This window comes from Canis lupus, chromosome 26, assembly GCF_011100685.1.
Source record: "Canis lupus familiaris isolate Mischka breed German Shepherd chromosome 26, alternate assembly UU_Cfam_GSD_1.0, whole genome shotgun sequence".
In the NCBI taxonomy this organism is placed as follows: Eukaryota; Metazoa; Chordata; class Mammalia; order Carnivora; family Canidae; genus Canis; species Canis lupus.
Genome location: NC_049247.1, coordinates 532,730 through 550,876, shown reverse-complemented (window position 1 = coordinate 550,876; position 18,147 = coordinate 532,730). Strand labels below are relative to the sequence as shown.

Sequence of the window (18,147 nt, the reverse complement as noted above, 5' to 3'; positions counted from 1 at the left end):
AAAGGACACAGTCTGCATTCAACCACAGGGTGGAGAGGAGTACTTTCCACCCCTGTCCCAGGCAAGGGCCCCTGGTGGAATGTTACCCATGGGAGAGAGTGTTGGTACCTGCATGGAGACAGGCTTTCTCATCCCTGAGGGATGCCATTTTCTCTAATGGAGTGTTACCCATGAGGAGGATTACTCGTGATGGAGCAAATCCATAGTGAAATTCTGTCCCTGGGAGCACTCTGGTAGAGTGTTTTCCTGAGAGAGCACACTGCTGGAGCATCCTCCTGGGAGCACTGGTGGGTACCTTCCGGGAGCACTCTGGTGGAGCATCTTCCTGGGTGCAGTCTATGGTGGAGAGTCCTCCTGGGAGCACTTCCTGGGCGCACTGAGGTGGAGTATCCTCAAGGGAACATTCTGTGGTCGGTACGCCGTGGGAGCACTCTGGTAAAGTGTCTTCCTGGGAGCACTCTCATGGGCACCTCCTGAGAGTATTCTGTGGTGGGTACTTCCATGGAGCACTCTGTGGTAGGCGCCTCCTGAGAGCCCTCTAGTGGAGCACTCCCCACCAAAGGCCCTAATCTACAAGAGTGGCCTATAAGGCACTATTATCTGTAATGTAGCACCAAACTCCGGGGACTCAGGGTCTACACTGAAACATTATTCCCTAGGAAGTGTCTTTAAAATCAGAATAATGGTTGTCAAAGATTTTCTATAAAAGGGTTAAAAGATAAGAATTTACAAAATTTGTAAAATCTCCTAGAAGGTAAAACAAAAAGATGATGAGTTGAAGAACAGGAAAAACAAAAGAGGGCCTTCCCAGGACACCCATCATCTGACTCAGAATTTTCAGGAAAAAAGATCCAACGCAATGTGGGGGAGGGCATTTAAATGAAGGGATATGGAAAGCACCCCAGCCAGATTCGTCAAGAATAAAGACATGTTCTGACACGGTGTTTATTCCATGTCCTTGCTTTGGAAGCTACTGCAGGAGAAATTTAAGTGAACTAACATTGTAACCCAGGGACTCCTGGCACAGTGGTTGAGCATCATCTGCCTTTGGCTCAGGGCGTGATCCTGGAGTCCCCAGATCGAGTCCCACATTGGGCTCCCTGCAGGGAGCCTGCTTCTCCCTCTGCCTGTGTCTGTGCCTCTCTCTCTCTCTCTCTCTCTCTCTCTCATGAATAAATAAAATCTTAAAAAAAAAATAGATTGTAACCCAACAGAAAGAACCCACATGGGGAGCTCAGTGGAGGGAAGACCCAGGGTGAGTCAGAGAGCCCTCCATGGCCCAGGCCGGGTCCTGCGGGAAGCGCTGTGCCCGAGCTGTGTCCCTAGCTCCTATGGTGCCTGGGCCTCTGAGGGCCCTGGCTCGGGTTCTACTCCCTGGTGCGAGGCCACACGGCCACTGGGGCCCTCCTGGGAAAGGATGTGCTTCCTGGAAATGCACTCCTGGCAGCTCGGGGAGCAGAGGCAGGCCCACCGCTACTTGAGCCACTTCTGACTGGCCGGCGCCCCTCTGGGGTCGGGCTCACGGGTTTGTCCCCAGTCTGGGGTCTCCCCTCTCCGCGGGGCTAGGTGCCCCCTGCCCGCCCAGCGCCCCACCAAGCATCCCTCCTGCACTTCCAGGACCCAGGTGGCAGCAGAGGGGGGAGGGCTCCAGCGCCAGGGCTCCTCCCGCCCGGGGGCACGTCCTGCAGCCCCGCCCGCCCGTCTCTCGCTGAGTGGCTCCTGGAGCTCCGATGGGGATCCCGCGGGGCAGCGCCAACCAGGGGGCTCTGCGGGCTCCCGCTCCCTCCCCGACGGCGATCGCGCGTCTTTCCCAGCGAGGACCATCACGGCAGCAGCCTGCGCCACCGCCACCGCCACCGCCACCGCCACCCCCTTATGAAAGGCACGACGCGCGGGCGAGGCGCAGAGGCGCGGCTGCCCTGGGCTGAGGGCGGCGCATCCACGGGGCACTACCCAGGGTGACACCTCTTGTCGCTTCTGATTGGCTCGCCCTGGGGAGAGACCACAGGGAGGAGTTCCCAGGAGTTCCCCCGCCGGGGCCCCGCCAGCCGCCCCTCCCCGCGCCGGTCCCGGCCCCGCGTCCCCAGCCAGAGGCGCCCGTGGCGGCGGAGCCCCTCCTCCCCGCCCGCCCCCGGCGACCTGGCCCACCCGGGCCTCAGCCTGGGCACTTCCGCTAGCTGCGGTCCCCTGGCTCCAGCTGCAGCCGGTTGGCACAGAAAACAAACCTGCCGCGGGGCCCGCTGGAAAGAGCAGCACGCGCGGGGGTTGCGCTTCCCCTGCACCCGCGCGAGGTCCTCCCGGGCGGGCGACGGGCGTAGGCGGGGCGGCGCACCGGGACCGGGACCGGGACGGGACCGGGACCGGGACGAACCTTCTGCGAGGTGGGGGTGGGGACGCAGCGTCCCTGTGGGAAGTCGCCGGCGGTGGCCGTGGTGACCGCGCACAGCCCGAGTCGCTTAATGCCCTGAGCTGAGCGCACGAGGTGGCCAACGGGAGCTTTTCATCTTCCACTTCATCACGATGTTTTCGATTGCTTGCGCTGGCCATGGAATAAAATACCGTTTAGCTGGGAAAAATGCCAGGGAGAGGATAGCTCGGTCCCAGAAGGCTCGCAGGCACGTGCCCACCTTCTGGGGTCCTGGGGTCCCTGAGCACCCGGCGCCTCCCGTGGAGGGGGAGGCCCACCCCACTGACACCAGGGCTGCAGTGGGAAGGGCTCCAGACACAGACGGGCGGCATCAACCGAAGCCATTCTGAGCAGACCTGTCCGAGGCCGGCATCCAGCAGCCTCCCCATATTTCTGTGTTCCATGATTTCAAGTCAAAAAGGTAGAAGAAAATTGTATATGTGTGGAAAATTGTAGTCTGACATTGGAAGAATCTGGAAAAATCAGGATTCAGAGTAGTTTACAGATAGAAATCAAAACTTCAAAACAGCAGAAATAGAATCTAATATCCAAAAGTATGTATTTATGGTTACAGTGGAATCGTAATTTTTCTCTCAAAAATTACTCCCATTTCTATCAGCAGTAACAACAGTAAGAGTAATTTGTTTGCAAATTAGATCTAGTTTCAGTCAACTTGGCTTTATTGTCTATATCAGTGCCGCAGAATAGGGACTCTGTTAAATTTGCCTTGCTCGAACTTTTCATAAATAGTATCAGACATTAAAATTTTTAAATTTTGTATCATAGTTGGCATACAATGTCATATTAAATATAGGTTGCAACATAGTGATTCGACAGTTCTGTACATCACCCAGTGTTCACCATGATCGTTGTAGTCATCATCTGCCACCATAAATGACAGTACAGTATCAGTAGCTATATTCCTTTTGCCATACTTTTCATCCTTGTGACATTTATGACTGGAAGTTTGTACCTCTACTCCTTCCCCCTGGTTCTCTCAACTCTCCAATCTCCTCCTCTCTGGCTACCACAATTTCCCTGATTGCATTTATGAGTCTATTTCTGTTTTCTTCTTTTTTGGTTTGTTTGATTCCACAGTAAATGAAATCATGGTATTTGTCTTTCCCTGACTTATTTCACTTAACACCTTCTGCTTCCATCCATATTGTTACAAATGACAAGATTTCATTTATTTTTAAGACCGAGTAATATTCTGTTGTGTGTGTTCCACATCTTCTTCCATTCATCTATCAAGGGACACTTAGGCTGCTTCCATAATTTGCCTATTATAAATAATGCTGCAATAAGCATGAGGGTGCATGTATTTTTTCAAATTAGCATTATCATTTTCTTTAGGTAAATACCCAGCAGTGCAATTACTAGATCATATGGTAGTTCTGTTTTCATTTTTTGGAGGAACCTCCATACTGTTCTCTACAGTGGCTGCACCAGTTGGCGTCCTCACCAACATTTGTTATTTCTTGTCTTTTTGATTCTAGCCATTCTGACGGGTGTGAGGTGGTACCTCCTTGTGGATTTGATTGCATTTTCCTGATGATGAGGGATGTTGAACATCTTTTCATATCTGTAGCCATCCACATGTCTTCTTTCGAAAAATGTCTGTTCATGTCTTCTGTCCATTTTTAATGTGGATTGTTTGTTTTGGGGGTGTTGAAATTTATAAGTTCTTTATATATTTTGGATACTTTTTATCAGATATGTCATTTGCAAATATCTTTTCCCAGTTGGTAAGTTTTCTTTTCATGTTGTTGATGGTTCCTTTCCCTGTGCAGAAGCTTGTTGATTTGACATAGTCCCAACGCATTAGTTTTCCATCTTTTTCCCTTGTTTGAAGATACCCATCTAGAAAACTACCTCTAAGGTTGATGTCCAAGAAATTACTGCCTATGTTTTATTTTAGAGTTTTACAGTGTCGGGGCTCACACTTAGGTCTTTAATCCTTTTGGAGTTCATTTTCATGGATGGCATAAGCACGTGGTCCCATTACAATCTTCTGCATGTAGTTGTCCAGTTTTCCCAGCACCGTGTATGCCTTCTCCCCACTGCATATTCTTGCCTCCTTTGTCTTCGATAAATTGACCATAAAATGTGGGTTTATCTCCGGGCTATCTGCCCTGCTCCATTAATCTATGTCTGTTTTTGTGCCAGCCCCATGCTGCTTTGATCACTACAGCTTTGTGGTATATCTTGAAATCTGGGATTGCAATGCCTCCAACTCTGTTCTTCCTTCTCAAGGTTGCTTTGGATATGTGGAGTCTTTGTGGTTCCATGCACATTTTAGGATTACTTGTTCTAGTTCTGTGAAAAATACTGTTGGCATTTTCATAGGGATTGCATTGAATGTGGAGAGTCCTTTGGGTAGTGTGGACATTTTAACAACATTAATTCTTCCACTCCATGAGCTTAGTGTAGCTTTCCATTTGCTAGTGTCGTCTTCAATGTCTTTCATCCATATTTCATAGTTTTCAGAGCAGGAATATGCCTTCTGTCATAAGGCTCACTCTGCTCTCTCTTCTCATATTGAGGAACCACAACAGTATGGTCAACCAATGTCGTGTTTCCTCTTGGAAGTGCCAATAGTGTACTTTTACAGTTTCCCAAGGAAGCACAGGCACAGGGATGTGTGGTATCTCCTTCACCTCTGGCTGAGCTGTCTGGCATCTCAGACAACCAGGATTGCCCCCAAGATTATAGCTGTTCAAGAGTTTTCTCCATATTAGCCTATCCTACTGCAACAATTGTCAGCCTACAGTCAGAGAAATACCTTTTTTTTCCCAAAGTTTATTTATTTATTTATTACTTTATTTTTTTAATAATAAATTTATTTTTTATTGGTGTTCAATTTACCAACATACAGAATAACACCCAGTGCTCATCCCGTCAAGTGCCCCCCTCAGTGCCCGTCACCCATTCACCCCCACCCCCCGCCCTCCTCCCCTTCCACCACCCCTAGTTCGTTTCCCAGAGTTAGGAGTCTTTATGTTCTGTCTCCCTTTCTGATATTTTCATGTCGTTTTTTTCAGTATGTTGTTATTTATAGTGATTTCTCCAACTGCTTCATGTCAAATTTCCATGTCCCTGTTTACTTCCGTGTAAAATTGATTTCTGTTTTGTCACACATTGCTAGTTTTGTCCATCTGGGCCCAACATGTGTCATTCTGAGATTATTTGGTTTCAAAAATGTTTAAAGTGTGATATTCGAATGATCTGATATAGAAAAAAGCAGCTGCCAATGTTCCTCCAATTGAAACTCCTACCAGTGAACATCAACTGTTTCCTTCCTTTTAGCAGATCCGCTTTGATACAGGTTTTAAGTTAGGCACAGAGATAAATGGATAACCCTGAACACCACCTGGGGACTTATATCTGATCTGAACTCCTGTATGTTAAATGTCAAGGCATCGCCTCTACTGTAGGTTCCAATATGTCTGTGAGAGGTTTTCTTAACATAGGTTTCCATATTCTTGGGGTAGAAATCTGTGATGTGAGATTGAAGCCTGATGCACACCAATGGGGTAGTGATGTGTATTGTAGGCTGTTTTCATGTGTCCTCTATGCACCTTACAAGGTGTCCCTGTTCTTTTAAAGTCAGGACTTTGGGGATCCCTGGGTGGCTCAGCGGTTTAGCACCTGCCTTCGGTCCAAGGCATGATCCTGGAGTCCTAGGATCGAGTCCCACATCAGGCTTCTGCATGGAGCCTGCTTTTCCTTCTGCCTGTGTCTCTGCCTCGCTCTCTCTCTCTGTGTCTCTCATGAATAAATAAATAACATATTTTTAAAAAATAAAAATAAAGTCGGGACTTCATGTCATGGATCTATTATTAACGTTCTAATTGGTGACTATGGATTAAATGTTGCAAGTTGGGAGTGATAAATGATTTTTTTTTTTTTGCCTATTTCTGTTTAAAGATCTAATTGCCCTTTATGCAGATTCAGCAGCTGCTCTTCTACAATGAAATGCTAGCACACAAAGTAAATCAGGAATTAAATTGGGGGTATTTTCGGAGTCTCTGCCTTGTACCCAATGCTACATTCAATTCAGTCGGGTGAGATAAGGGAGAAGTACAAAAGCCGGTACCTGGTGGAGTTGCTGGGTTCTAATACCAGGTGCCAGTTAGCGGTTCTGTCCAATCTTCTTCCTCCAGGTCAGTGTGGAAGAGAGTGGTGTTCTGGTGCTTCACTGATCCTTGTGGAGAGTCAAGTGGAGGTTTCCACTGATGCATCCCTGCATATCCTGCTTCTCCAGCGATTGGGGTTTCCCAGAGAGCAGAAGGTCCCCAGTGCAAACTGCTGGAGAGTGGACAAGTTCCAGCAGGTCTGTTACTGGCACAGTTGGGATCTCCTCAGCTGATGCAGAGGGCCGACCTCCCATCTGTGTCCTGCTCAGAAATGTGCCATCTCCCTGTCAGGACTTGTGCTCAGGACTAGTTCCCCTCTGTCTGTCAGGGCTCTGCTGTCAGGGGCCACTCCAGATTCGGCCCCTGGAGTTGACGGATCGTTGGTGTATTTTCTGGTAGTGGCTCTGCTGTTTGTGGGGTTTCAGAGAGACCTGGGGGAGCCATTGAGGCAGTTGGTATCTGTTCTCAGCACCCGGGAACATCTCAGTGTAAAACCCACCGCGATAAAGCATGTTTGTGATTTCAGTCCCTGCTGACTGTGTTGCAGACCCTTGTTGTGTGGAGACACTCTGGTGTGCGTCAGAATCCTCATTAGCTGGTGCCAACGTATCCTTCGTGTGTTCACTGGTGTAGCTCTTTCAGTTTCTTCCAGAATGTTACTCTTCCTTCACCACTGGTCTGTTTGGTACAAAAGGCCTGGCTTTCAGCATATCTCACTTTCAACATGCCTTCCTCACTGAGCTTAATCATGTCTAGCTTTTGATTTACAGCGAGAGGCATGTAGCTCTTTCACCTGAATACCTAGAAGCCACAGTAGGATCACTAGCTGCCTTGGTTTCAGTACTGTTGTGTCTCAGAGAGCAGGAGGCCTGAGGAGAAGGAGGGAGATGGGGACGGCAGTGGATGGAGCGGTCACAACACACACAGCACATATGAAGTTCGTCATTATGGATACAGGTGCCCCAGACAATTACAGTAGTAACATCAAAGATCACCAGAACACACAGCGTAACAGTGGAAGCATTTGGTATATGGTGGGCATTCCCAACATGGGGCCAGAGACATGAAGTGAGCAAATGCCATAGGAATAATGTCACCGATGGCCTTGGTGCCACAGGGTTGCCACGCACCCTCAATGTGTAGAAAATATGAGATCTACAAAGCAGAATGATAAGCAGCCTGTCATTTTGTGTTTTACCCTTGGGTCAGTGTTCCAGTTTGAGGTAATTTTATAATGGGTGTAAGGCCTCTATCTCGGTGGTTCTTTATTGTTTTGCACATGGTTGTTCTGTTGTCCCAGTGCCATGTATGGAAGAGCCCATCTTTGTTCTGTCGTATGGTCTTTACACCTTTGGCAGTGATCAATGGACTATGTTGTAGCTCATTTTCTGCCCCGTTGATCTGTCCGTTCAGCAGGACCTCACTGTCTCCATCCCTGTCACTTCCCAGAGGCTCTGGATATTGGGTGGTGTCATAGGGCCAGTCCTCTTGCCTCCTTCTTGTCATTCAAGATGGAGCTGGCTATTCTGGATCTTTTCTTCTCCATATAAACTAGAATCCATGTGTTGACATCCACCAAGTAACTTGCTGAGAATTTGGGATCTTATTCTCATCTAGTTGGAGTAGCTGGGCTTGTCTCTCCACTAAGTCAGTTATCATCACCTGCCCACTCTCCCTCTTCCAAAATGTCATCATCTCTCATTATGATGTTGAAAAGGAGTGGTGGGAGAGGACATCTTTGCCTTGTTCCTGATTATAAAGTATAATGTTAGCTGCTCTTTATTAAGTTGAGGGAGTTCCCCTTACTTCCAGATTGCCAGGGTTTTATCATAAATTGGTGTTGAATTTTGTCTAATGTTTTTTTTAATATTTATTTATTTATGATAGAGAGAGAGAGAGAGAGAGAGAGGCAGAGACACAGGAGGAAGGAGAAGCAAGCTCCATGCCGGGAGCCCGATGTGGGACTCGATCCGGGACTCCAGGATCACGCCCTGGGCCAAAGGCAGGCGCTAAACCGCTGAGCCACCCAGGGATCCCTGAATTTTGTCTAATGTTTTATCTGCATCTACTGCCCTGAAACAGAGCAAGTGTCAGGAGAGCCTGGGTCATGGGTCCTCTCGGTGGGCACAAGACCTCTGCTCCTTCCAAGCCCTATCCCACACAGATGCCAGGGCAGGAGCTGGACTGCCTGGCCAGGAGGGGGCCTGTCTGGCTGCTGGGGTCCCCTTCACCAAGAGACTCCTGGAACCCCGATGAGTGCTAAGCCCGGGACCCCATCAAACGGCCACTTGAAATAGTGGCTGACTTTTCCTAGTTTAAAGGAATCTTCAATTAGCAATAATCGCGCCTCGGATAAACCTCATTGGCTACGATGCTGCCACTGCGCAAAGCTAAAGGAATCTTCAGAAAGATTTGGGGGCTGTGCTCCCTCCACCCTGGGGCCATGCATGTCCCAGCTGCCTATGGTTGGCCGGACGGGGTATGTTTTTCACACACTTGCATTGATACTCAGGGTGGCCAGGGACCTGCCACAGTCGAAGCCTGATCACGGTTCCCGCTGTCGGCAGTAGGAGGCACCTGCCTCTCTCAAGCCCTAACCTTACACATGTGCCTTCTCCCTGTGAAGGCAGAGCTGGAGAAACAATCCTGGCAATTAGCGCCAAAAAGACACCTGGGAGCCTTGGTAGCTGGGGTCACCAGGGCCCTCGTCAGGCAGCCAGTCCACAGAGGGAGTGACTGCTGTCAGCTTAAAGCTGCCACGACAGGAAGATTTTCCAGGCATTCCCCTGCCTTGGAGGCTATGCTATTGGCGGAACAGCCTGAGTTCCACAGGCCTGGAGTATCCTGGCTGCCAAGGTTGGCTGCTGTGTGTGTATGGCACCAGCGCTGGCTGCACAGCTTTGTTTAGCCAGGGACCTAAAACAACACCAGGGTCGAGAGGGGCTGGACCCGGAAGGGGCAAGCATGTGTCCAAGGAATATGGATGATTCCAGGCCCTGACCTCCTCCAACACCTATAGAGGGGCAGGGCACCCAAAAATGTGCACATTGGCATAGCAATTCCTCTCCATTAACCTGAGTCACAACACAGAGCCAGACCAGACCCTTCCTGGGTCGGCCTCTGGGTTGGACAGAAACAAGAGTTGTGCGAGTCCCTTCTCTCTTGCTTCCTAAACTTAAGCTGCAGGAGAAAATAGTTGCAGAGCTAGTTCCTTGGGCTTAGGACTCTGGTGAATTTGGTTGAGTTCTCTTGGCCAACTCACTGTTTCCTCCCAGAGATCGTCACGGTTTTGTTATCTGCACATTTGTCCTAAAGAGGACTCACCATAGGGAGACACGCAGCCACAGGACCTTGAGCCTGTGGTTCAAGCCGCATCGATGGGCACATCCCCAGTGGAAAGCAGCCCGTTGGCGCAGTGGGTTCCCTGGCTGAAAACCCAATGCGGGGCTTCCCTCCATGTGGCTCCATGTCCTGAGAGCCTGGCTTCGGGAGCAGTGACAATGTTCTCTGGCCTTGGCCCTCTGGCCCAGTGAGGGGCTTCCCTCCGTGCATGGTCAACGGGCAGCATGCTGTCTGGCTGTGCCAGCTCCCTGCGGGGTTTGGCACAAGAGGCACCAGCACATCAGGGGCCTGTCCTCTCAACTCCGTGTCTGTGAGTGCTGGAAGAGTCCCCTTCCAGCGGCACCTGCCCCATGTCACAGGTGAGCAGGATGGTGGTTGGAGACCTCTCATGTCCATGGGAGACCGGAGACAGCGTGTTTCACACACCGTCCTCACTGCCTGGGGACCGAGGCCTTTGCTTTCTTAGACTATTCTCAGGAGTAAACGTGTGGCTTGCATGAGGCACGTCACCTGTGTCCCTTTCAGAGATGCCTCTCGTGTCCATGGTGAGCCTGGCAAGTGGCCTCCAGGTATTTCTCATAGCTTATTGCTTTGAGTTCTTGCTGAGATTAGTAGGATCCTCCTCGTCACTGGCCCGATGACAGACCCTTCAAAGTGGCTGTATTTGAGAGAAAACAAATTCTCTGTCGAGAATTCTCAGTTGTCTGACAAGTCCAATGGTCGGCCTCAGGGGCTCCCTTGACCAAACAGCAGAAGTGAGAATTAGAACAAGGTGAGCTCTGCTTCTCACATTCTGGCCTATCTGCCTCTGTGGCCTGGCCTTTCCCTACACGATCTACAGTGAGCACTCTCGCCTCATCTCTCAGCCCTGAGGTCACAGGCTAGTTACATCCATGCTCGAAGTTTGCAATTCCTGGTATGGTTCAGGGTCTGTCCTTGGGCACTGCTGGCCTCACAGACCCAGGCAGTGTCCCCTGCAGATGCATCCTAGATGCCCCGCCCCACCCCGAAATAGGCCAGATCCCCAGAAGATCTTCCCAAGTGTGGGGAGAAGTGAGAATGATCAGTGCTTGTCAATACAAACTGTTCCCGTGGAGGAGGCAAAGGAGCAGAGTCTCTCCAAGGCCTTCCTGCAAATAACGGGCTCAAGGCACTGATAGGAGCCAAGGTCGAATTCTGAACTCAGAAAACTTGTGTTACAAGCACTTTATACAGACTTTATGAAGGTGTAAATGTTTTGACTCATGTCTTGGTTGGCGTTCTCCCTGATGTGAAGAAGCCAAGCGAGGTTAGAAAGTTGGGCCGTCCTGTGACATCCAGGCTGTCACCCAGTGTCTCTCTGTCTTGCAAACCCTACAAAGCCAGAAATGCAAATCTACAAGTGAGTCAAAGCCCACCTACCTTTACCAATCCTGAAAGCTCACCTGTTCGTCTCAAAAGGTTTGTAGGTATTACAGAAAATGAAGTTACTGGAACAAAATCACACTGTAAAAAAACAAAAACAAAAACAAAAAAAAACTCTATTTAATTGGCTTAAAGAAAATTGAGCACTTATATACATTTAGTACTCATAAAAATTCTCAAAAATAGAAACTAAATTAAAATGAATTTCAAGTTCACATGATCTGGGAAAAATGTTTGGTAGTAAAGACAAATTTAAGATTGTGGGTTTAATTTTAAAAAAAGACTGAAAACTCTTATAAAGATTTTACATATTTATTCATGAGAGACACACCTCTGTGAGGTGTGTGAGAGGCAGGTGCACAGGCAGAGGGAGAACCAGGCTCCCTGTGGGGAGCCTGATGCAGGACTCGATCCCAGGACCCCGGACTACAACCTGAGCTGAAGGCAGATCCTCAACCACTGCCAGGTGCCTGAGTTTTTAATCTTAAGGAGTTAAGTTTCAATCCTAACTCCTTCAGAGTTATCAGCCTTAAGGGAAAACTCATGTTTCCTGGGTTTACTAAAAGCCCTAAATAACAAAGATGAGTTTGTTATTTAGGTCACAAAATTTTTCAACAATAACAAAAACATAGTTGCAGAGAACGGCGGACTTAGCCAGAGAGCTCATGCAGTTTTCGTGGGTGATCTACACATGGCTGTTGGGAACATATTACCTGAATTAGGTAGGTAGAAATAAGATGTTTGTAGGTAAGCTTTAAAAGTAATTCCCCCAATTTTTTTTTGGTAACCTGAAATCTTGATGTTTTGCTAAGTGATGAATTAAATCCATTGAAAGCCTAGGAGATAAAGCAGGGACTGGACTCGGACCCCAGCCTGAACCGCAAGCTCTAGTGCTCCAGGACTGCTGTGCCCCTTGCTTGAGTGGTGGGGCTCCCAGGAAAGCCAGAAGATTGTGCCCTTTGATGGTACCTCCTGCAGTGGAGTGGAAGGAGGGTGCTCACTGAGGAGGGACCCGAAATCCTGGTGAAGACGGGACCAAACCAGCCTGCGCCAGGACAAAGCCCAGTCCCCAGCTATGGCACACCTCCCCCCAGTTCTCACAGTAAAAATAACTCCCAGGGGTAGAGAATCAATTTCCCAACAAGACACGCAATGTATGCAGAGGCATGTTCTGTGCACTGGCCCCCACCCATGTCTCTCCCTGCCCTCATGTGCTCAGTGTCACCCCCTCCCTGGCCTGTGTGCTGAGAATCAACCTGAGGACACTTGTGCTCTGTCCTGGCTCCCTGGTGAGGGTATCAGCTCCAAAAAAGCCATTCCAGGAACTCCCGCTGGGTCCCTAGTATGTGTCTATTACTTGGAGAGCCTAAGGACCGAGGTGATATGCCTAGACACTCCAAATAAAGTTTCATCAAATTGAAGATTGAAATCTCATCAAGCATCTTTTCAAACCACATAAAACTAGAAATCAGTGAGAAGAAAAAAATGGAAAAACCGCTGACATGGAGGCTAACATGCTACTAAACAAATGTGTCATCAAAGAAATTGAAGAATAAAGCTAAATACCTGACACAAACGAAATTGCAAACACAATCATGTAAAATCTTTGGGAAGCAGTAAAATTTTTAAGAGAGAAGTTTAGTTGGCACAAGGAAGGAAGTAGTAAACAATCAGAGGGGAAAGAAATGAAAGAGCTTAAAAACCAAAAAAGAGGGATCCCTGGGTGGTGCAGCGGTTTGGCGCCTGCCTTTGGCCCAGGGGCGATCCTGGAGACCCGGGATCGAATCCCACATCGGGCTCCGGTGCATGGAGCCTGCTTCTCCCTCTGCCTATGTCTCTGCCTCTCTCTCTCTCTCTGTGTGACTATCATAAATAAATAAAAATTAAAAAAAAAAAACAAAAAAGATAAATAAAATGAAGACCTAGTTCTATGAAAAGAAACAAAATTGATAAACATTTAGCTAAACTCATTATGGAAAAAATTTCAAATAAAATTACAGATGAGAGAGAAATAACAACCTACAGCACAGAAATAACGATAGGAGACTACTATGAAAAATCATAAACCAACAAATTGGACCACCCAGAAGAAATGGATAAATTGCTAAAGACACCCAAGTGTCCAAAACTGAATCAGGAAGAATTAGAAAATCTGAACAGATTAATTACTAGTAACAAAATTGAATCAGTAATAAAACTCCTAACAAACAAAGGACCAGGACCAGGTGGTTTCACAGATGAGTGCTACCAAACATTTGAACAAGAATAATAACTATTCTTCTCAAGCCAAATCCAAAACAGAAAAGGAAGGAAAACTTCCAGATTCATTCTTCGAGGCTAGCATTATCTTGACACCAAAACCAAAGACATCACAAAAAAAGAACTACAGGCCAGTATCCCTGATGAGCATAGATGCAAAAACACACCTCAACATACTATTTGCAAACCAAGTTCAACCATACATTAGAAGGATTATTTACCAGAATGAGGTGGGATTCATTCCAGATATGGAAGGATGGTTCAATACTGGAATCATGGTGATACATCACATTAACAAAATGAAGGGAAAAAAACACACAATCATCTTAACAGATGCAGAAAAAGCATTTGACAACATCCGTTCTTGATAAAACCCTCAACAAAGTGGCATCAGAGGAAACATACCTCAAATGATGAAGACCATATGCAGCAGACCCCAAGCACTCATCAAAGTCAACGGTGAAAACCTGAGAGCTTTTCCTCTAAGATGAGAGACAGGACAAGGATGCCCGCTGGTGCCATTTTTGTTCACTGTGGTACTGGGAGGTGTAATCCTGGCAACCAGACCGAGAAAAAGAGATAAAAGACATCCAGATTGGTAAGGAAAAAGTAAAACTGTCAGTATTTGCAGGTGGCATGATACTATGGATATAAAACCTGGAAGACTCCACCAAGAATCTTTTACAACTAATAAATGAATTCTGTAAAATTGTAGAATACCAAGTTAATATACAGAAATGTGTTGTTTCTTTAAAAAAATATTTTATTTATTTATTCATGAGAGACAGAGAGAGAGAGGCAGAGACATAGGCAAAGGGAGAAGCAGGATCCCTGTGGGGAGCGATGCAGGACTCTATGTGGGACTCGATCCCCGGATCACGGGATCACGCCCTGAGCCGAAAGGTACATGCTCAACCACTGAGCCACCCAGGCGTCCCCAGAAATGTGTTGTTTCTATACACTGAGATCAAAGTAGCAGAAAGAGAAATTAAGAAAACAATCCCATTTATGATTGCACCAAAAGGGATAAAATATCTAGGAATAAATTTAACCAGGGAAGTGAAAGACTCGTACTCTGAAAACTATGAAATATGGATGAAAGACATTGAACACGACACTAGCAAATGGAAAGCTACACTAAGCTCATGGAGTGGAAGAATTAATGTTGTTAAAATGTCCACACTACCCAAAGGACTCTCCACATTCAATGCAATCCCTATGAAAATGCCAACAGTATTTTTCACAGAACTAGAACAAGTAATCCTAAAATGTGCATGGAACCACAAAGACTCCACATATCCAAAGCAACCTTGAGAAGCAATCCCAGATTTCAAGATATACCACAAAGCTGTAGTGATCAAAGCAGCATGGGGACTGGCACAAAAACAGACATAGATTAATGGAGCAGGGCAGATAGCCCGGAGATAAACCCACATTTTATGGTCAATTTATCGAAGACAAAGGAGGCAAGAATATGCAGTGGGGAGAAGGCATACACGGTGCTGGGAAAACTGGACAACTACATGCAGAAGATTGTAATGGGACCACGTGCTTATGCCATCCATGAAAATGAACTCCAAAAGGATTAAAGACCTAAGTGTGAGCCCTGACACCATAAAACTTCTAAGAGAAAAGAGGCAAAACCTTGTACATTAGCCTCAGCAACATCTTTCTCATGTGTCTCCCCACGTAAGATAAGTCAAACCAAAAACTGAGTATTGGGATGACACTAAACTGGAAAGCTTTGCCCAGTGAAGGAAACTCAACAAATGAAAATTCAATGAAAATGAATGGGAGAAGACATTTGCAAGTGACATATCCAATAATGGGTTAGTATCCCAATATACAAAGAACTACAACTACACACACACACACACACACACACACACACACACAGAAATCCCACGGCGGGGCGGGCGGGGGAGAGAAATCCCACAAAATAATCGAACTTTTAAAAAAGTAGAGGCCTTGGGATCCCTGGGTGGCGCAGCAGTTTGGCGCCTGCCTTTGGCCCAGGGCGCGATCCGGGAGACCCTGGATCGAATCCCACGTCGGGCTCCCAGTGCATGGAGCCTGCTTCTCCCTCTGCCTGTGTCTCTGCCTCTCTCTCTCTCTCTGTGTGACTATCATAAATAAATAAAAATTTAAAACAAAAAGTAGAGGCCTTATCTGAGACTAATGCACTATATCTTGGCTAATTGAATTTAAATTTAAAAATTAATTTTAAAAAAAGGTAGAGGCTGTGAGTAGGCCCAAAGAAGACAGAACCACATGAGAAAATACTCAACATCACTAATCATCATCATCAGGAAAACTGAATTCAAAACACAGTAAGATATCACATCCTACCTCTCAGAATGGCTAGTCTCCAACAGACAAGAAAGGACAAGTGTTGGCAAAGATGCAGAGAAAGGGGAACCCTCGTGCACTGTTGGTGGGAATGCAAACTGGTGCAGCCACTGAGGAACACAGTATGGAGGTTCCTCAAGAAGTTAAAAATAGAACTACTGGATCAGATGGTGTTTCTAGCTTCGGTATTTACCCAAAGAAAATGAAAACACAAATTCAAAAAGATATATGCATCCCTATGCAGATGCAGCAGTATGTATAATAGTCAAGATATAAAAGTGACCTACATGTCCAATGATAGATGAATGGACAAAGATGTAATACATGTACACAATGAAGTATTACTCCGCCATAAAAAGAGAGAAATCTGGTCATTTGCAACAACACAGATAGACCTAGAGGGTATTATGCTACGTGAAATAAGTTGGAGAGAGGAAAACAAAACCATACAGATTTCCTTGTATGTGATATCTACAACACAAAAGAACAAAAATAAACCAAAGCCAAGACCAGACTCCTAAACGGAACAAACTATTGCATGCAGAAGCAAGCCAGTAGGGAAATGGACCAAATAGGGGAAGGGGATTAAGAGGTACAAAGTTCCAAATATGAGTCATAGGGAGGAAAGGTACAGCATAGAGAACACAGTCGGTGACAGTGTAGTAACGGTATATGGTGACAGTGACTATTATCGTGGTGAGTATTGTATATTGTGTAGACTTGTCGAATCATTATATTATAAAACTGAAAGTAAAGTAACAGTGTGAGTCAACTACACTTGAGAAATAAAATCTTCAAAAACTTCAATCTGATTCCTTAAAAAAGTTCCAAGCAAAACATATTTAAAGAGCCCATATGATCAATTACTATTCTTGCTGCACTGATCTAAATACTGAAGCCAAGTTTATTGAAACTAGATCTAATTTGCCTACAAAACAGTCGTATTGGAATACCGTTGACAGAAATGGGAGTAATTGTTGAGAGAAAAATGATTCCACTGTAACTATAATACATTCTTTTGGATATTAGATTCTAATTCTCACAGTTTTGAGGTTTTGTTTTGTTATTTATTTATGTATTCATGTATGAGAGACAAAGAGAGAGAGGCAGAGACACAGACAGGGAGAAGCAGGCTCCCCACAGGAAGCCTGATGCGGAATTTGATCCCGGAACCCGGGATCACGCCCTGAGCCGAAGCCACCCAGGTGTCCCTGAAGTTTTGATTTCTGACTGTAAACTACTCTGAATCCTGATTTCTCCAAATTCTTTCAATGTCAGACTACAACTCTCCACACATTCCCAATTTTCTTCCATCATTTTACTTGAAATCATTGAACATGGAAACTGCCCCTTTGCCTGCAGTCTTGCAAACTGAATATGAATGATTTGCTGTGTACTACAGAAAAACCACTACAACAGCTCCTAGACAATCTCCGAGCCTATTGCACTCAGAGATCACCAGAAAATTCCAACTGCTAACCAGGGAAGGCTCTCCAATCACCACTGCCTGCCTTCACTCCATCTAAAGATGCTTCAGCCCTGACGTCTAGAAATCCTCTTGGGCAGCCCGGGTGGCTCAGCGGTTTAGCGCTGCCTTCAGCCCGGGGTGTGATCCTGGACACCCGGGATCGAGTCCCACATCGGGCTCCCTGCATGGAGCCTGCTTCTCCCTCTGCCTGTGTCTCTGCCTCTCTGTGTGTGTGTATGTGTGTGTGTGTGTGTGTGTGTGTGTGTGTGTCTCAGGAATAAATAAATAAAATCTTTAAAAAAAAATCTTCTTGACTGGCCACCCTCAGAACTCAGAAACTAGTGTATCATTTGCTCCACTCATTACTGTTTTTTACCCTTTCCATTGAAATGCCTATTGTTTAATACCTGATTACTTAATTGATTGTCCTGCTAAAATGTCACAGATTTATGCTTCTGTATGCTGAACATACAGAAGCTGCCTGCCTTGGTCATTTTCTGTGTCTCAATTTCATCATTGCGCTACCATGTGTGTGAAATAAAACTTTGTTTTTTCCTCCTATTAATCATGTTGAATTAATTCTTAAACCAGCTAGAAGAACCTTGAAGGAGAGATAAAATGCTTTCGTCCCCTAAACCCATAGTCAAGGCTCCTAGGTATCACCTAATGAAGAGGCTCCCAGAAGAGTGCAGCTTCCTCCAGCTTTGTGTTCAGGAGGAATAATTGCATCTGTGCTGGAGAGGATATATTTAAGCAGATATGTGGGCCCCTAAGACCTC

General features: G+C 46.5%; 1 protein-coding gene and 1 non-coding gene across 4 annotated transcripts in view; both read right to left on the bottom strand.

The window, feature by feature from the left end:
* LRCOL1 (leucine rich colipase like 1) overlaps positions 1-18,147 on the bottom strand; it is a 35,572-nt gene that overhangs the window by 1,490 nt on the left and 15,935 nt on the right. For 2 of the 3 annotated variants that reach the window (XR_005379046.1, XM_038574663.1), the window contains 7 exons: positions 13,957-14,105; positions 11,313-11,373; positions 9,871-10,625; positions 6,507-8,097; positions 2,628-2,880; positions 2,372-2,539; positions 296-1,991 (listed from right to left, as the gene is read on the bottom strand). The gene's annotated coding sequence lies outside the window, so the exon portion shown is untranslated. The remainder of the gene's footprint in view (positions 1-295; positions 1,992-2,371; positions 2,540-2,627; positions 2,881-6,506; positions 8,098-9,870; positions 10,626-11,312; positions 11,374-13,956; positions 14,106-18,147) is intronic. The other variant, XR_005379047.1, reaches the window with a different exon arrangement.
* On the bottom strand, positions 8,795-8,938 carry LOC119866263. Its single transcript, XR_005379585.1, has one exon. It is a non-coding gene; the product is annotated as a U4 spliceosomal RNA (small nuclear RNA).